The sequence below is a fragment of the Terrapene carolina genome, unplaced genomic scaffold (assembly GCF_002925995.2).
Source record: "Terrapene carolina triunguis isolate 2854851 unplaced genomic scaffold, T_m_triunguis-2.0 Scaffold67, whole genome shotgun sequence".
NCBI classification, from domain to species: domain Eukaryota; kingdom Metazoa; phylum Chordata; order Testudines; family Emydidae; genus Terrapene; species Terrapene triunguis.
Window position 1 is genome coordinate 15,694,164 of NW_020664418.1, and position 19,985 is coordinate 15,714,148.

Consider the following 19,985-nt stretch of genomic DNA (forward strand, 5'->3'; position numbering starts at 1 on the left):
TGCAAAGCATTTTGTAATCACTGGTTAGAAGATGCTTTAGAAAAGCAAAGTATTGTTAATGGAGCCAGTCATCTCTGCCAGAAATTGTTAGAAAACATTAAAATAAAAGTCTAAAAAAGGCGTTAACCTTCCATTGTGAAGTAGCAGCCGTATAGCACGTTGCCATGCTTATCTGTGTCTGTTGCAGTTTCCTAGCATTTTAAATACCCATCACAATCAATGAAATAAGTATCTATATACCTAACCGCATGCTGAAAATATTCTCAGGAACCACACACCAACATTCTAAAGTGACAGTAAGTGTGCTCACGTTCTATTCCCACCTCTATCATTGATTTGTTATGTGGCCTTAAGCAAGTTAATATTCCTACATGCCTCACTTTCCACATCTGTAAAATAAGGATAATCAGGTCTTGAAAAATGTACCAATCATGGTCACCGACTAGCAAGTGGTCTAAGCCTATCACCCATACACCTGTGAGAAATATGCTTGCCCTCCTTAATCAAATTTCAGAGGCAATGCCTCAGTAAGAAGACCAGCCTCCATCTGCTGGTAAGGTGAGTGCTGTCCCAATTTTCAATTTAGCCTCTAGATAGGCGGTGTTTGATAAATCTAAAGCTGCTTCTTGCTTCCAACATTCCTTTTCTCTCTCTCCCTACAAAGCTTCCTGGCTGCTATGAGGGGGTGGAAGGATGTATTTTTACCCTTCCGCAGCAAGGTAGGTGCAATTCTACTACTTCATCCCTCCTGCAAGCAACTGCTCATAGCTCTCCTGAGCAGAAAGAACATGGCACTGACATCATTCTCATCTGTTTTACTGCTGACCCATTGGTCCCTGACAGTAGCAGTGAAACTGACTGTTCTTGTCAATTGTATTCTGCAACTGCTGAGCTCTGAAAAAGGCCAAAGCAGTCTACCTGAAGATTTAAGAGGCTGTTCAGGTTTGTTATATTTTCTTTGCAAACCCAAGAACTAGAAGCTTAAATTCTACAGGAACTAGCAGTTAAAGCTCCCCAGTTGTGAGTGGATTTTCAATCTTGCAGTTTTCAGTATCAACTATCTACCATCTCATAGGACAGTCAAGGTTTATGGAATAAAGAAATTAAAGGACAGCCACCATTCCCCCCACACCCTTTTGTGCCTTAACAGGTTTGGGGGTTGTATGAGAAGAGGCCCCAGATGCATCTGACCCTCCTTTCCCCTCCAAACCCTCATCCCCACACGAGGCCCGGGCTCCCTATCCTAGAGATTACTCCCGGATTTCCTTTGGTGTCTTGTGGGGGTGGGGGCTAGGAAGCCCTGTGGCTCATCCCCTCCTCTCCCGTTACAAGAGAAGTTAGTGGGGAGGAGGGGCTGAGATTGAATAAAGGCTGCTGGGGCTGGTGAGGGACGGAAGCGGGAGGAAGATACGTTTCCCCTGCCCCACCTCCTGCTGGGGTTTGAGTGCCCAGGCAGGCCCCCTTTCCCTTAGGAGTAAGGGCATGGGGGTGTCCCCTTCCCCAGTGAAGCCCTCACACACCGCAGGAACGGGAAGATGGGATACATGGGTCTCGGGGCTTCTCAGACCCTATCTACTGACCTGCCGCAGGATGGCTTTCCGGGAGGGGGGGGTCACCCTACGGAGCGCAATCCCCTCACCCCACTCAGTCTCCTCCAGACTCATACACACACACAGCCGCTTTACCCTTCCCTTTGCCCCACACAGATCTCTCCGCCCCTCTCACACCCTGCCTTCCCCGTCCTCCTCTCCCCGTAGGAAGGCTCCGCAAGGGAATGGACAGTGGGATCGGAGTGAACCGACTCCTCTCGCTTCACCATTGACAGCCGAGAAAGGAAAGGGAGAAAGCCAGCGCAGAACTATTTGATCCGACTGGCGGCAGTATACCTTCTCGTGCGTGGTGATGCAATTTTTAAAGGGCCCGGCGGCGGGGTGGGTGCAATGCATGCTGGGAATCGTAGTTTCCCCTTCTCTCGCTCTGAGTACACCGTACTAGGACCATCTCTCAGCAAACCGATAGTGTCTACCCCGCGGCGCCACGCCCTTTGCCACCATTCGAGCCAATCGGCGTGCGCTTTGCGAGAGCGAGAGCGCGCTCATGGCTCGGTGTCCCGTGTGCTCGGCAGCGCGCGAGTGGCTAGATTCTCCTTCCTCCGTGCGCGCAGTAGAGAGAGTGACGGTTGGCGCCCCGCGCGAGGAAGGGGGAGGGACGGTTGGTGTCGCGCGCCGTGGGGGGCGTGGTCTCTGCTTGTGGCCGGCCGCTGGTAGTAGTTAGTTAGCTGTGTGAGTCAGTCAGTCGGTGGGTGCCAGAGTCGGCTCCTCCTCGGGGCTCGGCGGCAGCTGAGCTGAACCGTGACGAACGAAGCCCTCAGCCCTGCCAGTTTCTGGGGCCCCTCAGAGGTAAGGGGGCAAGTACAACGTGGAGGGGGTAGTTAAAGTGACTTAGGGGCATTTAAATGCCCCTCTGACTGGCTTAGTCCTTCCATTTGAGGGGCGAGGGGAAGGAGGGGGAGGGGCTGGAGGACCCAATAGGTCCTTCTCCCGTGGAGGAGACAGGAGGAGGGGAGCTGTGGGTGGGGAGTCTTCCGGGGTGGGGTAGTTATTTGCCCCCTTTAACCGTGAAGAGGGAAGTCTGATGGAGGCGGGAGGGAAGGAGGCAGAACCATTCACGGAAAATGAATTGGTTCCCCCCTCCCCGCCACGGCTCAGATTTCCTCTACAAGACGTCTCCTAAGTTGGGGTCTGGGGTGGGGGGTAGTAGGAAGGAAGGAAGAGACCTAACTCGTCTGCTCAGTGGATTGGTGGAGTAGAAGGAGCAAAAATATATTGGAAATGGCTGATCAACTTTTTTTGACATCCCCGTCTCCTGGGGGATGGGGGCAGGGAATTGAGGGGGAATTGAAGATACAACAGCAATGAAGGACGCCTAATTATCTCTGTTTCCATCGTTCCGCAGCTCGGGATTCATTGCCTGTCTCTTCATTTGCCCCCTCCTCTTCTGTCCTCCTCCCTAGCATCTAGTCCTAAGTGGGCTCCTCAAACTTAAGGGAGAGGTGGAGCTGCTTGTTGCTGAGTAGAGAGGGTCTTGGATATAGCTAAGAGGCAGCGGCAGCTTCTTACAGCTCAGCCCTGATTGAGTCCATAGATCTCTCTCAACTGCCTCTTATTACAGACCAGTTATTTATTTGTAGGCTGGGGAGGCCAGGGCAGTTGCTATTATCCCCCTTGTATCTTTCAAATGATAGGTACCCTGACACTTTTTTTAATAAAGAAACTTAATTTTTCTTTCTCTGTGTATATATATGTTTTGCATTTTCAGCATGCTCATTTGCTAAATATGTCGCAACACAGTCTACCTCAGTCTGCAGTTTTGAGATCTTTGTGCTGTTCCTCTGTTTCCACTTTCTAGGAATTTTACAAGTAAAACATTGCTGCAGACTCCGATTTATTTCTACTCCTCACAGACCTGGTTTCCTCTTGTTTTTATTATTGTATATTATTGGCATAAAGAAAATGAGATTAAAACTGTTAATTTACAAATGCCAAATTATTTGCTACATTATATTAAGCTTTTCTGTTTTACTATTCATTTGTCCCTTATTTTGGGATTTGGCAGATTGATCAGTATGACTCTGTCTCTCCTTATCTCTTATCCGGTTTTACCCAAAGGTTGAGCTGGGTCCAGATATGGAAGGATTGAGAAGTTTATTCATTAGAATCTGCTTTGTAATACTGGGTAGAAAAAAGGTGTGTTTATAGTGCAGAGATTATCATTATTTACTGAGCAGCTGGTATCTGACACAAGATGGCTATGCTCTTTTTGGCTGGCACCGGGGAGAAGAAACATGCATTGGTATGCCTCCCAGCTTGGAGTTGATCAGGGCCTCTTCTCTAGAAAGATTGCTTCTGTTTATCTTAGTTACATTTTGGATGCTTCTTTTTGTAGAACTCTGCTTTCTGTGCACTTTGATCAGTTTGTAAGACTCTGAAGTTTCTTCTGTTATTGTAGATGTTTTAAAGGTTGTCTCATGTCTGTTAAAGCACTTCACTTCTGAATTTGTGATTCCATGTGCCTGAAAAATCTTTACAGGATAAATAAAATACAGAATAAAAGAATTCTTTAGAAAATACTAAATAAAACAGTTGCTGTAAGATACAAAATTGAGGTCTTGAGACATTTATTCCAGATTTGATGGAATTCTGGAATTCAAATTCTATAGTTAAATGAAAGCTATTTAAAACTGGTTGTCCTATATATCTATATCTATATCTATATATTTTTAAATCCTGTCTGTTTCAAGTTAGGTTCATTTAGTTCTGTGTGGCTATATTTGACTGATGATTGACTTGTGTCCTCATTTGGATAGATGGTTTGATTCTGAACAATACACTAAGGAGGCATTTATATTGCTGAATATTTTGCTTTGTAACTCTGACTTAGGTTTAACATGATTAGTTTGAGCTCTTCACTTGATTTCATATTAGTTTACAGATTTTTGTTCTGCAAACTAGCTACTGATGATTTCTCCAGATAAAGTGCTCTAGCGTGTGTTACAGGAAAACCTCATATTGCTCTCTGCAGTGTTGAAGTATGTAAGAAGTGAATTATCCATTTTCCATGAGTAACTTTCCATGAGTAATCCTACATACTCATTTCTTGATGGCGTTACCTTATTGTCAGAGCATCCTAATGGGTAGCTCCATTCTCTGACTTCCCAAATTACTTTTTAAAAGTTGTTTGGCTTATCTTGACTCTGGTGACTCATTCACACATGAACTGCAATGGCAGGTATTATTATTATTATTTATTATTATTATTTTTAAGATATTGGACAGAAGATATAAATTTAAACCAAGAGATGAATCTAGTGACCCAGGAGCACCGCCAGCTTTTCTGCCACCCTAGGTGGCGGAAGGTCCCGCCCCAAAATGCCTCCCCCCACAGAGGCGGCGGAAGGTCCCGCCGCCGAAATACCGCCGCGGTCGCCGCCACCCAAATTGTAGCACCCTAGGCGACCGCCTACGTTGCCTAATGGGTTGCACCATCCCTCTAGTGACCTGAGCAAGTTTAATTCTAGATCTTTACTGATGTTGTTCAGTTTTACCTAGCTACATTAAGCGCAGAAACATGCTGTTAATATTATGGATAGTTTCATTCAAGGACAGAAGCCATTAAATTTACTGCATATTTGTTTAACAAAATAACACATACCATTATGTTGAAAAGTCACAGTGCACTAAAGTTTCCATTCAGTACATTTTATGCTTTTTTGGGGGTGGGGGAGGGAGAAGGAAAGGGGTATATCTGTGCAAAGGACCACTCCACACCTTGGATACATACCTATTTCTGTATGCATAACTCCATATAAACCCTTTTTAGATTTTATTTACCTGATTAAATATATATTCTTTTGCATATGCTTGCCAAATAGATTCATTATAATCCATTTAATATATTAGGAAAAAAGGACATCTTTTTGATCTAACATAACTTTAATGGTCTCTTGTGTAATCAGGACAGTCAGACCTTTAGACATGAGCCACACAATGATCACAAGTTATGGTTTGGAGTCACAGATGTTAGTGATTGCTGTTAAGCATCTCTGTCATGTTAGGAAACATGTACACAAAATAAACATATGATCAAAATACCAAGATATAACATGATGATTTTTTTTCCTTTTTCTCGGTTGTGGTGTTCTTTCATTTCTGCACCTATGCCTTTGTTCTGTCCTCTTTCTTTTGCGTTCCTTTTTGCTATTTTCCCCCCTTTTATGCCCTCCTCTCATTCCCTGTTTAGAATTAACCTCCCATTAGTGCTCATGAGCCCCTCCACATTGCCTCCTGGTCTGATGGGAGCTGCTGCTTTGACTCCTGTCTTTTCTTTTCTTCTTTCTGGCCACATTCTGACAAGATTGTCTTTCTGCTGCTGCTGACTGGGTTGTCCTCTGTCTTGTTTTGCACGTGTGGCTGTGGGATTCCCTCTTCTCCTAAGCTCTTGACAAGAGGAGCCCAAGATTTCTAAATGAATTGTTAAGCATGGTTCACACCGTAGGTGTATGTACTATTAGCTTCCACATTTACTCCAGCTTCCTGAGCTGTTATGCCTGATGGAATCCTGCTGAGCTGCTCCCTCATATGCAATCAGAGTTACAGCAAACATTCTGACATTGTCATTGTATTTTGATATTTTACTATAGATGTAATAATGAGAGAGAATCTGTCACACAGGGAAATATTGCAAATGTGAACACTATAAGGAAACTTCTTTATAAAAAAAGATATATTTAAATACAAAAATGAGATTAAAATATCTGATCTGGAATTATAATAATTATAATGTTTTATTCATTCTCTAATGAATTACTGGTATATATTGTCATTCTTGCCAATTCTTTACACTCTGAAAACATAGTAATAGCACGTCTTAGCATTTTTTCATTTGTGTCTTAGTTGGAGCAAAGTTCTAAACGGATATAGTCCAGTCATGTTAGTCCCAAAATGTAGTGTTTATTGGGGGGGGAGGGAGTTTAAGGGAGTCCAAATTCATTCCATCTACATATATTAGATAGTGTGAAGGTTTTGGGGAGGCGAAATTCATCCCCAACACAGTGCTCAGGCTGAAACAGAGGTTGCAGTCCTTCCAGGCTATTTAGTTAGTGCATTGGGCCATTGAAACTACATCAAAGCATGGCACCTTCCTTGGCCAGCCCTCAGCCTTCCTAATCCCATTGTTCTGTGATAGCCTATGTGGGGCTGGCACAGAGACCATTTCTGTGGCCCGTAGGGGTTTTACAGGCATACTTGTGTGGGTCCTGTTTAGAGCTTAAGTGGAGTGGTGGGACTTGCATTAGCCCAAAGATGAATTTAATGCAATGTTAACAGAAATGCTTTCATGATTTCCAGCCCCCCGCCCCCCCACCGCACACATTTTCTTGTATAGTAATGAAAACTCAGACTCCACAGCAGGAAATAAAACTGATTAGTCTAGTTTAATTGTCAAAGCTGAGTGAAATATTACAAGTAAACAGCATAAATGGTGAAGTGAAAATTAGACCTGTAAAATTATTTTACGTTAATATGCCAGAGATGTTGTTGACACAAGTAAAGAATTTATTTTTAATCGGTATCTTCAGCATTTCTATCTAGTTGTCCAATATTATAATTGTGTATCATAATAAAAATGTGGTTTGGTGTTGGTGGTCTTCTGTAACCACAGACTGGCTGATTAGTTGAAATGTGCATAAAGCAAAGTTGGGCAGTGGGAATGGTTCTGAGGTTAGTATCTTTTTTGTAAAGACCCATCTACCATACAAAATTTACCACGTTAAGGAAATAAGTTAAAACAGCAGTAGTGCAAATATTATAATATGGTCTGGTTTTGCCTGTGTAGATGGGACTAAGTTGGCTTATATTTACAGAACTGTGCTTCGTTTCTGGAACCCCTTCACCACTGTTCTGTGCCCCTGTGTGGTTATTTACACCAGTATAAAATGACACTAAGTCAGGATGGTTGTGTTTTACACCCATTTTGCATTCAGAATATGTGAGGTAACCATGAATTGGACTCATGTTCTTCTGAGGGCTGATCTATACTAGAAAATTAGATCGACCTAGCTACATTGCTCAGGGGTATGAAAAATTCACCCTTGAGAGTCTTAGGCCGGGTCTACAGTTACAAGTTTACAGTGGCAATGCTGTATCGGTACAGCGGTGCCGCTGTGAGATCACTTGTGTAGCTGCGTTATGCTGACGGGAGAGAGCTCTCGTATCAACATAAAATCAGCTCAACAAGGGGCGGTAGCTCTGTCGATGGGAGAGCGTCTACTGCCAACATAGCGCTGTGCATACGAGCCCTTACTCTGGCAAAATTTATGTTGCTCAGGGTTGTGGTTTTTTTCATATCCCCTGAATGACAAAAGTTTTGCTGATATAGGTGCTAAAGTAGACATGGCCTTAGTTAAGCTGACCTAAGCCACAGTGTAGACTATGCTAGGTTGATGGAAGATTTTGTTTGTTTGTTGATTTAGCAACCGCTTCTTGGAGAGATGGATTTACTGCAGTGTCTGAAGAACTCTTCCCATTGTTGTCGTAAGTGTCTACACTACAGTGGTGCAGTTGCAGCATTTCCACTGTAGACATGCCATGGAGGGACTGTATTATGATGCTGCAGTTCCCTTTTAATCTGTAACCTTGTTCTAATCTGTTTGTAATCTGGATTGACTATGGCCTCAGCCCTAGGAAGGCATCCATCCACACAGACTCTACACCCTTGCAAGTCTCATTGAAGTCAGCCAAACCCCCACATGGATGGATCCCTTACCAAGATCATGGCCCGCGTCTGTTATGTATGGGCCTAGTTTTCAATGAGTTTTTTGAACAGCGTTGGTACGAGACTCTGACAGGTTGCAGTTAATAAAATTATGATGGTGCCAAATGGGCAACATTACAATAGCTGCAGCTGTACTTTGGTCACTAGTGGTGTAAATCTGTGCTCAGTTAAGCATCTTTTAAAATTAAATAAATATTATAAACAGTGTGGGTGAGGTAATATCTTTTGTTGGTTTAACTTCTGTTGAGAGAGACTAGCTTTTGGTCCAGTAAAAGATATTACCTCACCCACCTTGTCTCTCTAATATCCGGGGACCAAGAAGGTTAAAACAACACAGCATATTATAAAAAGTATTTAACAGCATTAATCTGCTATGCATACATTAAAAATCTGTAAAATTCTTGATTATTTCTTATAGGGATTATTATTTTAACTGTCATGGTCCTTAGAGCTGGGGATATTTTATTTATTGCATAGAATATGCATTTTTTTCACCATTTGAGTGTAAAAAAGGGGTATAAAATCTTTAAAAATGCTTTCCATTCATATATATCTTGGAGATAGTCAAGTGGACTTTTTGAATAATAATATCTAAAAATCCTTTTATATTATATGCCATGTTTCATTTGAGAGCAAGGCCTCAAGGTTAAGTTATAAACTCAAAAATCTGTTGTCAGCAGTTACATTTTAAAAAACAAAAAGATGAAATGTAGTGTTGCTGACAGTGCCGATTTCAAGAAGACATCAATTTCATTGAAGTATTAGAAATGCACTAAATGGATAAAAAGGAAGTCCGTGATCACAAGGCAGGCTGCTAACAAAACTTAATAAGATGTGATCTTTTAGGCACCAGTTCAGCAAGGTACTTAAGTACCTTACTGAATCAGGGTCTTAACTATTAGTCATGCTATTCTGGAAAATGAAGTGACTAGCCCAAAATTTGCAGCATAAACACCATTCTTTAGGTGTTTAATTTTAAACATATCTGGATTATTTCATAGTTTTGGAGGAGTTGCATATAAAAATAACCAGTGATGCATTCTGTTGGACATAAATGTTCTTGTATCATATCTTTAAAAGAAAGGAGCTAGGCAATTTAAAAGAACATGGTCTTCATTCTAAAATGTGCTGTGCTTGAGGGGGATTTCTCTGCCTCTGTGTGGTTCCATGCAGTCCCCGGCATCCACACACAGGGAACTCATCGGAGGATGTGGGAGACGGGGGACTAAACTGCAACCAAAAATTGGTGGGTGGGAGTGAGTGTGAGTGTGTGTGTGTGTGTGTCTTTATATATAGCAGGGGTTGGCAACTTTTGGCATGCGGCTCGCCAGGGTAAGCACCCTGGCGGGCCGGGCCGGTTTCTTTACCTGCCATGTCCGCAGGTTCAGCCGATCGCGGCTCCCACTGGCTGCGGTTCTTCATACAATCTGGAATACATCTCCATAAAGTTTACAAATGAAAGTGTAGAAAATGGGATCTTTCTTCAGATAATACATTTTTATGAACAAATGCAGACCCTTTAACAGGACATCAGCTTAAAGATACTTTTGCCTAAAACTTGTTTTCCTGTTGTTGTTTAATTTCTACAATCTATATAACTGAAAGAGATTAGAGGGAAAATATTTTTCAGTATATTTACTGGGTGGGTCGGTCAGTTTCTTCTGTTTGTGAGGGTTTTTTTTAAAAGAGCAACAAGGGAGGTAAAAACAATTTTTAAAAATTGGAAAATATAATGTTAACAAAAATTGTAAGATAGATTTAAGGACACATGTAATACTTGAAACAACTATTAATCTTGTTTTTAAAAATTGCCTGGATTTCAAGTTGATAATGTGCCTTTTATAATATGTTCTCTTGAGGCTAATTTAGCCTCCCTCCCACCGAACATCCCATTTGTATTAGACCCCAGTCATTCAGTGAATGTATTGCAAGCTCATCCCTGAGCCCACACGGAGCCCCATTGAAATCACTGGCATCTCTATCCAGGCTCAGGTGTCTGCCCATGCAAGGCTATAGTGAATATACCAAGATTGTTTAACAGTCTTTTAATTTAGAGGACGTTTTAAAGACAGAACAAAAATAAATCTTCAAGTAATACCATGTTACAAGAGACAAACTTAGAAATATAGTGAGAAAATGTTAGTGCAGGAGTCTTCCACTAAAGGATTAGTTATTGTACTGTATTGTGCTATCCATTTTTGAAGCTAAACTCCTCACTGATTCTCTTTCCACTCCTCCCCTCATTTTCTAGGATGGATAGTACTGCTTAAGATTGCACAATGTGCCCTGTGTGTGTTTGAAGTCTGAAAGTATGTGTCTAGTGAGCGTGACGCGCTCTCTCTCTCTCACTGCCTAGAATGATCCATGGAGAAGATAAGTTTATTTAACAGCTTCTGTATTATAAACCAGAAATGTTTTTAGAAACAGGGAGATTACTTATAGTGAAGGTGCAGAGAATTTAGTAAATAAGCCTCTGGAAAGGAAGGGATTCACATGTAACCAATTGTTACAAGTGTTCGTACAAAATAAGGCTCTGATCCTACATAGACTTATGCTCTATGGGTAATTCCACTGCAGTCAACGAAACTACTCACATAAAGGTGAATAAAAGTTTTTATTGTTGATTTTGTGATAATTTTTTTTTCTTATAAAGAAACAGACAATGAAAGGTACAAAAAGATAGTGCATATGTGTAAGTCTTTGTATGACTGGGGCCTAAATATTAAATGATACTTTATAACATTAGATCAGCAAAATTCTTTTTTTTTTCTTTTCAGATAAAAACTGTGGCACTGTATTTTATTTATTAGCATGTATTTGGGCTGAATGGATTGGAACATCACTTTGAATTTATGCAAAAAAACCCAAACAAACCATGAAGCTGAGATGAAGATACATTATGAAGCTATCATTAATGTCTTTCTCCTGTAATCCTAATATATTAAGAATACTATGTCTAGTTTATTTTATGGTGAGACAGTTCATTTTTGTAAACCAGTACCTCTTGATGCTTTGGAAAGATAATTTGGGATATTCAGGAAGCAAAGACGTGTTAGGGCAGGGGTTCTCAAACTGGGGGTCGGGACCTCTCAGGGGGTCATGAGGTCATTACATGGGGGGTTGCGAGCTGTCAGCCTCCACCTCAAATCTCGCTTCGCCTCCGGCATTTAGAATAGTGTTAAATATAAAAAAAAAAAGTGTTTTTAATTTATAAGGGGGGGTCGCACTCAGAGGCTTGCTGTGTGAAAGGGGTCACCAGTACAAAAGTTTGAGACCCACTGTGTTAGGGCAAAGCCCACTGGAGCCTGAAGTGTACCAGCACCTATGAGTTCCTATTGGTAAGACCTTCTTGTAAAATTAAGGTAATATTCCTGTCAAGAGAGGCTGACTGAAACGTGCAGAGCTTAAAGTGCACTTCATTATTTCTCTGTAATCTTCATTGGTGGGGGTAGCTAAATCAGCATTATCCTCTCACTCCAATAACCTGTTGGTTTGTGGGTGGTGGTTGTGTTCATGGTTTCTTAAAAGTTAGCTCTATATATCTTCTTAGAGTAGGAGAGAATTTCTCTCAAGGGTTATTCTTTTATGAGAGTTGTTAATAAGGTGCTGCACCATAAAGAATGCTATTCTGTAGCATTCAGAGTACTCCTGCTTAGCCTTAGATAGAGATACTGTTAGTAACAGTTGCCATGAAAAACCTTCTGCGACAGCTTTAAGGTAAAATTGAAAAGGTTTTAGACAGATTCCTCAGCTTCAGTGGAGCTTTAGTCATGGTAAGTTCGTGTTGTGTTCCTTGTAATTGTTTGGTGTGTTTTTTTTTTTTTTGGCTTGTTGGAATGTGAGAAGTATCTGATCATTTCTGTTTGCGCAATCACTTTCAGTAGGAATAGCTGAATCAGTTGCTTTTCTCATTGGTGTTATCCTTGTGCATTTGTATGGTATTTAGTGAATACATTCTTTAAATGCTACATTGCAAATCTTAGTTGATTAATACTGTAAACAGCAAGAAGTGGTGCAGTTTAAAAATCAAATTCCCCAGTATTCACCCTGTTGTTTATTTTACAAGCAATTAACAAGCTCTTTATTGTGTAATGGTGAAAACATTGCAGTCTTTCCCCTTCTCTGTCCTTTGCAGGTGGACTTTACTGCTTATATTTTACATTATCTTTGTCAGTATAAATCAACAGAGCTATTGCTGAATGATAGAGATAACAACCAACGCTGAGATCTTTTGAAGCTAAATTTGCAGATTAAGGAGCAATATTGTCTTGAAACATGTTGAAATGGATAACCAGCACAATCCAAATGCTCTGTATGGTCTACAATCTGTATGTTCCTATAAAGAGGAGATAATGAAAAATACTAAATAATAATGTTATAAAGCATTCCTCCCCTACTGCCAGAGCACTCGAGGAGATGCATAAATATAATATAATTCAAATGTGAAATCACAATATAAAGATGAAACACAAATGGTCCCCACCCAAAAAAGCAGCATAATTTAAAAATGAGAGAAAGGCAGAGGTTTCACATAAGCTTTTTAAAATTTCATTGCCTTTTATTGTTTCTAAGGTTGTGAGCTCCTGCAATTGCCTGCTTATTGCACAACATAACCTAGCTATGTACAAAGCTGACATCTAAATGTCTTGATATGGAATTGTATAGGATGAAGTTATGAACATCTAAACAAAATAAAAATCTGTGGAATATAGAAGAAAGCACATAACATTATTTCATCACAAGGATATCTTCAGTGCCAGGCATTATTTAGGAAGAGGGCTATCAATTCAGCAAACAGCCATTGACGCAGTGATATACATGTAATACTTTCTGATTTATTTATTTTTAATTACACTGGTTACCACAGTTAGTTTGCTCTTTTTTTAATTTGGATAAATTGCTAGCACAAAAAGAAAGAAGGGGAAAAAAATCTATTAAAAGATAAGAAAATTATGCTGGCTTTTGTAATTGCAGTGACAGTGTAGTCGCAAATGGCTGAGTCATGTATGAAAGATTTATTGTGCAAGTGAAATGATTAAAAATAAGTATCAGTAGATAAGCAACAGAGTGCTGCACTCTTCCAAAAGTCACGATAGGGTTCCATTTTTAGTGCACTCATTATAGAATGGTGGGCATCAGAGTTACAGCAGCATCACATCAAAGGCAACTTCTCCAGAGTAGGATATGTTCTTTTTCAAAAGTAACTAATATGCATGAGTTAAATTGATTCTAAATCATTCGAATCAATTTCATTGCAATCAAATGTCAGCCTCTTCAATTATCAGTTTTTAATGGTTGTCTAAAAAAAAAAAGTCTTATGTTTCAAAACTGGTCTGGTGGGACCATCTCCAATTGTCATCCAAGATTTTTTTTCTTTGCTTTTTATCCACATAACCAGAAATCTACCTTCACTTAATTTCTAATTGGCTATGTATCTGTCTATTTTTAGGAATTTCTAAAGTTACTTTGGTATCTAAAATCAGTGCACTTCAGTTAGTTGGTATTCATTTTAAACGCCTTGATTTATCTCCCCATGATACTTTGTTCCCCTCATCTTCATCATCACAGGAAGTATATTCTTTTAAGGAGTAGTGATTCTGCATGAGGTCCTATATATAGGCACCTACATCACTTTTGGAGATGGACAGCAAAATATCTGCCCCACTTTTACAATATTTTTAAGGAGTTCTGAAATTCTTTCTGACTAGCGTTAAAAGTACAAGCAAGGCACAGCACCTGCAATTAGCACCAGTCAGTCTGGGAATTATTGGTTTCCCATGGTATTTATGACGAAGCCATCAATCTGTATCTCTTAACAGTTTCTTCTCCAACAGTATTATTTTGCTGTGGGTCGTGGCTTTCTGATCAAGTTCAGAATGGAAAATTGTCAGACCATAGGGTGTGTGTGTGTGTGTGTGTGTGTGTGTCAAACTGGTTAATTGTGGGTGACAAGCTTAAAAATATGAGCAGACAATCACAATTACATAAGGATCCTTCCCTAGGCTGGTAATGAGCACATAATGACTGGTAGTTGTGTGTAGCAGTGATATTTCAGTTTCGGATCCTTGGGTGAAAATGACTCTGCCTGTCAAAAGCAAGGAAATATTCAAAGACGAAGAGAGAAAGTGGTGTGTCTCTTTGCTTGAAGTTTAATGCAAGTGTGTTGTCTGAAATGCTATAAATTTAGTCTGAGTAAAGGAAAATGTACTGAAATACAAGTTTTTGTTCTCTTTTCAGGGGAGAAGAGAAGGAAAGCTTCTCATTAGAAAGGTAATTATCTTAAAAATGCTACTGTGCAGCTTATTCCATCCCTAAAGGACAAGTTTAATTGTGGATACAGGGATCTGTGATAAACATATATTTTGGATAAACAATATACAATGTGAAAATAGGGGAAGTGTTGTTTTGTCTGCCCAATTAAGGCATGTTGGAATAAATTAAATTTTTTTTTTGCGTATTTTTTTAAAGGAATAATTCTCCCAGGCTTTGTGCTGTTCATTACATAATCTTAATGCTTTGATAGTTTTAAGCATATGGGAATATTTCTTTCATTGATATCCTGTAAAACTTGGGATGTTTTGCTGTCTACTTCTATACTTCTGAATTTTGAAGAACTGTATTCCCCAAGAGACTTTCTAAATGTCTGCTGTTCTGAGTAGAAAAGACTTGTTTGTTCCTACTAGTTTCAGATTTCTAAATAGTTATTTGGAATTTACTGCACCAAAAGCTTAAGAATGCATGAAAAAATGTAGTGGCACAAAGAATAAAAATTATTTTCAATAAATTACTTTGCATTTTCATCAACATGCATACTAATTGTGCTTTTGCTCTGATTAGGGTTTTTTGTCTAATTTATTGCTATTGAATCACAGTTCATGGTGTCCTTGGCCCGTGAGACAGAGGCTCATGTATAAAATAAGATGGTTGAACTATCCAATGTTCAGTGGCGGATTTAGAGTTAGTTAGGGCCCTATGCTCAGCTTCATTTTTGGGGGCCCTCCTTGGGGCCCAGCCAAGAAAAATAACATTCTCTCTTATCTCCCTTCCCCCCACCCCTGCCACCATTTTCATTCTTTTTTTCTTCCTCCTCCTTCTATAAGTAATAGGAAGTAAATTAAAATGAAGTGAGGTACCTTGATTGTTTTTGTAGTCTAACTTATTTTTCCACAGACCACTTGAAAATCGCTGAGGGTCTCAGTGGACCACTTAATGATCTTTCCAAATATTGTTTGTACCGTTAGCTAACTATTGTAAAGGGCTTTGGATAAGAGCGCTTTATTTAAAAAAAAAAGGTAAAAAAGCATTGGGGTGTGGGGTCTGGCCACCCAGGGGTGCTGGAGGGGGCTGGGGGTGCAGAGTCTGGGAGGAAGTTAGGGTGCAGGAGCAGGCTGGGGTTGGAGTACAGGGTCTGGCCGGGAGTTAGGGTGCGGGAGGTGACTCAGGGCTGGGGCAGGGGTTGGAGTGTGGAGTGCTTACCTGGGGCAGCTCCCATTTGGTGCGAGGGGTGCAGGTGGGCATGTGAGGGGGGCTGTGCAGAGCTCCCGTTTGGGGGGTGCAGGAGTCAGGGCATGGGGTGTGGGGGGGCTGGGTATGTGTGGGAGGGTGCAGGAGTTCGGGGGGACTGGGGGTGTGAGGGGGTGCAAGCATCAGGGCAGGGAGCTGGGGGTGTGGGCTGGGGTCATGGGGGTGCTCCCTGCCCCACCCCAGCCCCCTGCCCTTAGCGGCTCACAGCAGGGGGTTCGGGGGGGTATGTGTAGGGGGAGTGCAGGGGCCCCGTCTTTACTCCGCCACACCCTGATTCCACCCCCTTCCCCAAAGCTCCGCCCACACCTCTTTTCTGCCTCCTCCCCCGAGCGCACTGCGGCCCCGCTCCTCTCCCTCCCTCCCAGAGCGACCTGAGCACCAGTAAACAGCTGTTTGGTGGTGGGGGAAGCTCTGAGGGGGAGGGGTGGGAACGCAGCACGTTCAGGGGTAGAGGTGGGGGAGGAGGGAGTTTGGGTGCGGAGCCCCAGGAGCCGGCAGGACCAAGCTTCTGCCCCCGCAGCTGCCTGGCCCTGGGACCCTCTGTCGTTGGGGGTGGGGGGGAGGGGGAGGGGGAGGTCATGCCAGGGCACCCTGTGTTTTACTGTAAATCCGCCTCTGCCAATGTTATAAGTAAAGCTAAAATCAGGATTTTGGCTGTAAGGCCTTTTTGGGATGTGGGGGAGAGAGGCTTCAAAAGAGATTGTTTCCCTTTTGGTCCACGTGCTGAAAGTCTCATGGGTTGCGAGTGAAAGATTGCCTCTGGCTTACTGGATATTTTAGACCAAGGCCGTACGACTTCTGTTGATTCTTAGAACTTCAATTATTTTGTGTGTACTTGTAATCATTATTGCAAATATTCTTTACAGTCTTTCTTATGTATGGATTAAATTTGTTGGGATCAGTGTCTGCAAAATGATGAAGAGTGTTGAAGTTTCATTGATGGTTAATAAATTACTCTGGAGTACACATTTTTGTTGTCCACACTTCTGGTAATTCAGATCGGAGAGGATTTTCAAAATAACTTGAATACATGTTTGTTCTTTATAGAAAATAATGTTTTATTCATTTTTAAAGTGCGGTACATTTTCATATTTGTGAAAGGTAGCCTGTAATTTTTAATTTTATAGTTGAAGTGGGGCTCTGAGGTTTCAGTATCTCTTGTTGATATTGAAATAGGTGTAGAATGACCATATACACGTCTAACTGTCCTTGGGAGTCAAAAATTCTTACCGCGTTATATCAAACTTGCTTTGATCTGCCGGAGTGCGCAGCCCCGCCCCCCGGAGCACTGCTTTACCTTGTTATATCAGAATTTGTATTATATCGGGTCGCGTTATATCGGGGTAGAGGTGTATGTCAGAACATATTTTAAACCTTGATTATCATTATCAGACCCAAAGATCAACAAGTGTTCCATCTTTCTCAAAATCTACATTTGTGATAATATGGAGAAAATAGAATCTGTTTTAACCATTGATTATAAGGGGAGACTTTTATTACATGGGCTCTTCTCCTAATGCAATTGCCTTCATGTGCATTCAGAAAGAAAAATGTACTTGAGTTCAAGTACTGTAGTCTTGCATGTATATCTTACTGCAATAGTCTGTTGGAGGCGGCTGCTGTTAATAAGTTTTTTTCTTTTAATGAATGTTATTGTTAAAGTTCCAGGCTGAAATATATGGTTAATTCTTGTTGTCTGTATAGTAGAATGAAGCCATCTTTATCTATAGAGCAATATGGTACACATAGTGGTAGAGAGAGTTCCCCGCAGTGTCTTGCCAGTATGCCTCAAACCTGACCTGGGAGGAGAATAACAATTTGTGATTAAGGTAATGGGGACTGGGTTCAATTCCTTTTCTGCCACAGACTTCTGGTGTGATCTTACACAAGTCACTTAATTTCTTTGTGCTTAAATTCAAAACCCCTGCAAAACGAGGTAAACATTATTTTCTCCCACTACTTGCCTGTGGTCTGTTTAGACTGTAAAATCTTCAGGGCAAGGACTCTCTCTTACAATGTGCACTTATGGTATCTACCAGAATAAGGTACCAATGTAAGATTGGGCTTCCATGTACCACTGTAATGATAAAAATTACCTGAAGGGACAAATGCTAGGGATGAGACTCCTGCTTCCATGATCAATTCAGTGCTTTGGAGACTAACCATTTGGGCTTCTTTTTTTGTTATCCTGACTAGTGTCTGTTGGTCTGACTCACAAATCTATCATACTTGGCCACTGCTGCAGGCAGTGTCATGATAATATAAAAATCTGTAGTCTTCATATGATTTTTGGAAGCAAAACCAGGGCAAGAGAGGCAGACGCCCACATACAATACCCTGAAAAGAAGGATGAGTCAGTGTTTAGGACTGTAGCCTGACACTTGGAAGAGTGAATTTGATCTGTCACAGACTTCCTGAGCAATTTTGTGCAAGTCACTTAGTCTCCCTTGTGCCTCTGTTGCCCATCTGTAAAATGGGGATAATAGTACTTCCTTATGTCACAGGGGTGTTGGAAGAATAAATATATTAAAAACTGAGATTCTATGATAATGCCAATATAGGTGCATTAAATAGATACCTAGCCTAGTGAAAGCTGCAAGCTCAGTTACCATGAGTTCTAGCTCCAGCTCTTTGCCTTTAACAACTTGGCAGTACCTTGGGAGAAGGAGGGAGTAACTATCATTCACCACTTTCCCAGATAAAATAACAGAGAGCTTGCATAAGGTCACTTCAGGCAAAGCTGGGATCTCTGATTACAGTCTCATTGCAACACAGTCTTTTGGAAAGAGTACATTAAATTAGGTACCTGTGTAACCCACCCTAACAAGTGTGGTTCTTTGTGTCATCCTTGAGCAATTAGGCCACATATTAGAGGGTTTTTTTCTCTGCTGCTACTTCCATGCTAAGCCATTTGGTTCATTAGTTGAAGTGGTAAAGGCTTATGTTTTTACATCCTCAGGTGCTAAGTTCAGGTCCCCACATGCCCTAAACAGAAGCATTGTTACATTTGGCTGTGCTGCCTACAACCACTAAGACCACGATCTACTCCCAGAGCCAGGAACAGAACCCATGAATCATGATGCCCAGCTATTGCTGTCTCACCAGTACTTGTGTAACCCAATGGCAAAGTATGTGGTGTCTCCCCATGCATGAGCTGGTCTTCATAGAGAATTACAGCATGTTTTCCCATCACTACTTACTCCTATAATGGAAGTATAAGAGGTCGGTGCTGTGGATCTGAAAGTTGTGGGTTCAAACCCTGCCTGATGAACCCATATGGGGTTGAAGGAATACATGCATAAATGTTAGTGTAAGGATACTGGAGTAATCTTCTTCCCCTTATCCCATCATCTGAGGTCGGGTCATCATGCAAGCATCCACTATCTTTGTCTATCTACGGGAGCACTAAGGTCCACCTGCTTACCATCATCTTTGATACAATTCACCCTTTGCTTCCTTGGCTTTCCTCAGAATCTCTTTCCTACCACTGTCTCGTGCCAAGCTATCTTCACCAGGTCCTCTTCATTCACCCTTTGTAGCTGTCTAACCACTGAAATCATGCTTCCTGGATTTTGTCAGCCAGCAGAGACTTTGGAGTAATCACTGGAATTATTTTATGCTGTGAAATATTATATGTAGAAGTGAATTTGAATGTTGTATGTGACATGTCATTCCATATTCTTTATGAAAATATTCTTATGATATGAATATGACATAACTGAGATATACTTTATGCAAGATGGCTCATGTGAGATCATTGGAAAAGTTATGATTCACTGAATGTGATTATCCTATTTGTATGCATGTATCATTTCTGTATCTGAAATTAGGAATATTGACTATATATCTGTATTTCAACTATGCTACTTTGGGTGATGCCCACTGCCAACACTTCAGGTACAACAATGGAAAAGCCAGACAGGGCGGATGGCCCATCAACAAGGACAATGGACTGTAAAAGAGCTTAGTCTTCCTGTGAACCTGTGGGTCAGCCTGTGAAGAATAGCTACAAGGGCGCTACAGAGTCAGGTGGCCTTGTCACCTGATACTAAAACATTACCTAGGACTTCTTGTAACTTTCCACTGTAAGGGAAGGGGGGTCAAACTAGGAAACAAAGGACTCCCGCCTT

At 41.3% G+C, this 19,985-nt stretch overlaps 1 protein-coding gene and 1 long non-coding RNA gene across 3 annotated transcripts in view; one reads left to right on the forward strand and one right to left on the reverse strand.

Annotated features, from left to right (window-relative positions):
- Positions 1 to 1,664, reverse strand: part of HMG20A (high mobility group 20A) — a 67,533-nt gene extending 65,869 nt beyond the window's left edge. For both annotated transcript variants that reach the window (XM_029910783.1, XM_029910782.1), the window contains exon 1: positions 1,581 to 1,664. The gene's annotated coding sequence lies outside the window, so the exon portion shown is untranslated. The remainder of the gene's footprint in view (positions 1 to 1,580) is intronic.
- Positions 1,665 to 2,323: 659 nt separating this feature from the next.
- The window catches only part of LOC113406087, a 134,876-nt gene continuing 117,214 nt past the window's right edge, over positions 2,324 to 19,985 (forward strand). The window contains exons 1-2 of the long non-coding RNA XR_003369653.1: positions 2,324 to 2,399; positions 14,569 to 14,601. This is a non-coding gene — a long non-coding RNA (uncharacterized LOC113406087). The remainder of the gene's footprint in view (positions 2,400 to 14,568; positions 14,602 to 19,985) is intronic.